The following is a 5,229-nucleotide window of genomic DNA, read 5'->3' on the forward strand; positions in this document are numbered from 1 at the left end:
GATAGTTTTTTGTTTTTAGGGCATGGCATACATCATTCCAGGCTCTACTTGCTTTGATTGTCTCTGCTGAGAAATCTGAGGTGATTCTAATTGGCTTCACTTTATAGGTGATTAATCTTTTCTCCTTGACAGTTTTAAGGATCTTTTCCTTGGACTGAGTTGATCCTGTGTGGATTATAATGTGACGGTGGAATGTCCTATTCTGGTCTGTTCTATTTGGAGTTCTAAAAGCTTCTTGTATCTGAATAGACCTATCTTTTTGCATGTTTGGGAAGTTCTCTGCTAGGATCCTGTTAAACAAATTTCCTAGACCATTTACTTCTGCTTCTAGGTGCTCCTCTACATCCATTATCCTTAGATTAGGCTTTCTGGTGGTGTCTTCCAAGTGTTGGATAGATATATCATATTTCTTGGACTTGTCTGGGATGGTTGTATGTTCTTTTTCTATAATATCTAGGCTGTTTTCAATCCCTGAGATTCGATCTTCTGCATGGTCTAACCTGCTGTCAAGACTTTCTACTTTGTTTTTTATCTCTTTCCTTCTAATTGGTCAGCTTTGGGGCTGGGAAGGTGGCTCAGTGGTCGAGTGCTTGCCTTGCATGCATGAGGCCCTGGGTTCAATTCCCCAGCACCACATAAGCAAAAAAAAAAAATTGGTCAGCTTTGATGGCTTCAAATTCTTTGTTGAAGCGTTGTTTTAGATCTTGTGTGAACTTCTTTACTTCCTTAATTTGGTGTTCAGTGTTTATTCTCAAATCACTTAGTTGATTGGTTATGGTTTCCTTGGACTCCCATTCCTTCTGTTGGGTTCCATTCAGCATTCCCTTTGTGGACTCCCTGACTTCCTTCAGCTCTTGTTAATGGATACCATGAATGCCTTTAGTGATCTTTGTGTATTCTCATCCTGTTCTCTCAATTCCTGTATTACTCTTTGCTTAGCTTCCTCCCGTTCATGCCATTCCTGTAGTTTTCTTTGAGTGTTCTCATCCTGTTTACGCCATTCCTGCCTTTCTCTTTGAGTATTCTCAGGCTGCTCACGCAAATCCTGTATCAGTTTTTGAGTACCTTCCTCATGCTCATGATATTGCTGTATAAACCTTTGGATTGCCTCCTCTCTTTCCCTATCACCATCATACAGAGTCCTTTGTAGGTTTTCAATCTTTTCCTGCATTGACATTTTGTTTGCCTCCTCTCTCTCCCTATCACGCTCATACAGAGTCCTTTGTATATTTTCCAATCTTTTCCTGCATTGACCTTTTGTTTGCCTCCTCTCTCTCCATATCATGCGCATACCGAGTCCTTTGTATGTTTTCAATATTTTCATTTATCATGTTTGCCAGCCGTGTTTGTATAGCTATTTGGGAACTCTCCTCTGGATTATTCATTATCTGTTCTGTACCCTGATTATCATGAGTGGGAGTGGAGATACCCGGACTTGCCATTTTTCTTGTGGTTTTCTGGCTTACTCTGCCCATTTGGAATGAAAATAACACCAGTTTTGTGCTAGAACACTAACTTAAGGCAAGCATCAACCAAAGTCTGAATTTGTACAGTCAATAATCTGCAAATACAATCTAGTTCAACAGATATCTCTATTCAACATCAAACAACTGTATATTAATAGGCTACAAACTGCAAAGAAGAATTTGGAAAACCATAAATTATTAGGGTTAGGGAGATATGTGGGTGAAATTAGGAATAGAGTGATGTGGGAAGGCAAAAAGAGAATTAACTAAGTCCTAATCTCAAAGCAGGAAATAGGTTGGATTGGATGAAAGTAGAGAGAGAGGAAAAAAGAAGAGAAGGAAAAATAGAGACCAGAAATAATAGAAAAGTAAAAATTAAAAATATTATGCAGATTCAAGAACAAAGTATTCAAAGAATCTGAATATCATGAGAGAACGGGAGGGATAAAACGGAGAGGTGAAAAACTTAAAAATAAAAATACTTAAAATATCATATAGGTTTAAAGAGGTAGTACTGCTATTAAGGAATTTAGGTCTCAGATTTTTTGAATTGAGTAATAAATTTGTGGATTAAGTGTGCACACAATGGGGATAGAGTCTAATAGTCAACTACAGGTTTATCTGAGTATGTGCAGAACAACAATTAAGCCACGTAAAGAATAACGAAAGAGAAGAAAAGGTGAAAAGGATAAGAAAGAAAGAAAAAAAGATCAGAAGTTCAGTAGAGCTAAACAAAAAACAAAAAGAAAAATTTTTTAAAAAGAAAAAAAATGTACACACACATGTATCCCTAAAATAAAAATTATAGGAGGAAAAAAAAGTTACTAGAAAACAATTTTTTTCAAAAAAGGTAAAAATTAAAAATTAAAAAATTTTTAGAAAAGAAAAAAAATTTATAAAAGTTATAAAAAAGAAGAAGAAGAAGAAGAAGAAAAAAGTTCTTTTATTTTTTGGGAGGGTTGGGAAAAATCCTGTATCTCCCTTGTGTCCATAACTAGTGTCTTGTTGGAGTCTCTGGTCTGCTTGTGGTCCTGTGGCTTGGTTGGTTTCTTAAGTCAGTTTGTTTGGACAGGCAGAAAAATGTTCTGCTTTACCCAGGATTTTGCGATCCTCCTCCCAGGTTAGTTCAACGGGAGGGAGATCTGCATTGAGTATCACAAAAGAGGGAGATGGCTTTTTCCTCATGTTTGGAGATGCTGTGTTGAGGCGAGGTTCTGGGTAGAGTTGAGGCCTTTCAGCAAACAGTAGCTTTTCCCAGGGGCTAGTTTGTGAGAAACTCTCAGAGCCCAGCCTGGAGCCACTCTCAGGGTTTATATTTACTGAATTTCAATTGATTGTGAAGGCTGCTAAAGGGAGGGGCAGCCTCTGGCTTTCATTACTCAGTGAATAAAACCACTCCCTGGGCTGGCACCCGAGCTGGGTGACTTTTCCCTGGGCGGAGCTGAGTCTGGAAGGTCAGGTTAGGTTCTTGTGACCTGCTAAATGACTAGATTTCTTCCAAGGCCTGAGTTGGAGTTAGCAGCTCGGCAGAGCTTTGTCGGTATCCAAGATGGAGATCTCTGGTACTGGGTGGGGGGAGGGGTGGCCTTCCCTCCTCTGCTCCCTGAGGAGTGAAAAAGTCAGGCTTCTATTCATGCCATCTTGGTTCCTGGGTCGTCTCTGGTCTGCAAACTGCAGGATGAAGATGTCGCTCCTTGTCAGTTCTTGCTGGTGTTGTGTAGAATCCGCTCACCCACTGTGTCTGGCTCCTTCGTCACGGAATCTCTGTGATTCAGGTATGGCGGTTTCTGCCACCGCCACCATCGCTGTTGCTGCAGCGATGACGGCTGCTGGCAAGAGCTCAGATATGTCTCCATGCCTGGATTTTCCCTCTAGGGCCTAACTCTCTGTCCTGTGATGGCACACTTGGTGTGATTATCTGGCTTAGGACTGTTTACTGGAACTCTAAAACTGCTTTCTATGCGAGAGCTTGTTTAGCCTCCTGCTTCTCCTCCGCCTTCTTCCCAGAACTCCCCTGTTTAGATGATTTTTTAAAAAAACAGTCTGTCGGGTTCTGGGAAAGTGGCTCAGTGGTAGAGTGCTTGCCTTGCATGCGTGAGGCCCTTGGTTTGATTCCTCAGCACCATATAAGCAGAAAAAATAGGCGTGGTGCTGTGGCTCAAGTGGTAGCACTAGCCTTGAGCTGAAGATCTGAGGGAGAGCACCCAGGACCCAGAGTTCAAGTCCCACAACCAACAAAAACCAAACCAAAAAACTAAACAAAACACAGTCTCTCACTTTTGTGACCTCAACTCTGTAAAACCACTGCTTCAGTCTAAGGCTAAGATTTTATGTATGGACATTAATCAACACTCCTGATTCAGACTCTACTTGAGAAAATTTTTCATGAATATTTTGTTCTTAATTTTGATTTCTGTGAATTCACATGCACCTATAAAAAATGGTCATCCCGGTAACATTTTCAAAATACCTCATAATGACGACTTAAAAATGTTGTATTATATTGCAACAAGGGAAACAATGCAACAAATAAAGAAAACCAATAAATAGTATTAATGATTGATAAAATAAAAGCCAAATACCAGTGTTTCCAGTATTTGAAGTATACTATATATTAGGTTTTGCTATTTGCTCATAATCCTGTACATTTAAAACTGGCTAAGATTATGATGTTCAACAAGAGTTTTATAGGCTATGAGTACCCTTTAAATTTACACTGTATGATAACTATTTATGTCTCATCTCATCACTGGTACATGACTTATATCATCATTTGTTCCTTGCTAACATATAAAGAAAAGAAGCCCTAAAGTTTCAACAGAAACTATGTAGTTAAAAGTCTTAACTCTTTGCTCTGTTTCTTTACACAAAGACTTTGCATCTTCTCATTAATAAACTTTCTATAAACTCTGAAATGTACATACTTAGTAGTATATGTCAGCTACCATAAATTTAAATACTTTATGGAAAAGTTTTATGACCTGTCAAACAGTCTTAATTTTGGCATATATAAGCAAATTCCCAAAATTAAACATTTAAAACATTAAAACTTTTACATACCTTAACACTTGCTGCAGTGTTCATTATGACAGGTGCCCTGTGTAGAATAATTGAATTCCTCCTCCTACACATCTCTTGAACAACAAACATCTGGATTCGTTTTGTTTTTGTCATATCAATCTTGACTTTATTCTTAAATGTGTGCTTATGTAAGAAATACATGGTTCTAAAATTTCACAATTCTTTTGAACTTGCTTTTTGTTGAATTATCTAGTTTAAGAAAATCAATTCCAATTTATATATAAAAAATGTTCTGTGCTCAATTCGGCAGCACATACACTAAAATTGGAACAATACAGAGAATATTAGCATGGCCCCTGCGCAAGGATGACACCTAAATTCGTGAAGCGTTCCACATTTTTACAACAACAGATGCTGGAGGGCATTTGGCAAGAAGAGAACCCTACTGCATTCTTGGTTGGAGTGTAAACTTGTTCACCCACTTGGAAAGCAGTATGGAGGTTCCTCAAAAGATTCCACATAGAGCTCCTCTATGACCCAGCAATCTCACTTTTGTGCATTCACCCAAATGATCACAAACAAGGCCATTCTAAAACTACCAGCACAACTGTTTATTGCAACATTATTTACCATAGCTAAGATATGGAACCAACCCCGAGGCCCCACAATAGATGAATGGATCAAGAAAACCTTGTGAGTGTGTGTGTGTGTGTGTGTGTGTGTGTGTGTGTGTGTGTGTGTG

General features: G+C 38.7%; 1 non-coding gene across 1 annotated transcript; it reads left to right on the top strand.

The window, feature by feature from the left end:
- Nucleotides 1-4,781: 4,781 nt before the first annotated feature.
- Nucleotides 4,782-4,888, top strand: LOC122121979. The gene has a single exon (XR_006150074.1). It is a non-coding gene; the product is annotated as a U6 spliceosomal RNA (small nuclear RNA).
- The last annotated feature ends 341 nt before the right edge of the window (nt 4,889-5,229 follow it).

The sequence above is a fragment of the Dipodomys spectabilis genome, unplaced genomic scaffold (genome assembly GCF_019054845.1).
Source record: "Dipodomys spectabilis isolate Male_0828 unplaced genomic scaffold, ASM1905484v1 ptg000200l, whole genome shotgun sequence".
NCBI lineage: Eukaryota > Metazoa > Chordata > Mammalia > Rodentia > Heteromyidae > Dipodomys > Dipodomys spectabilis.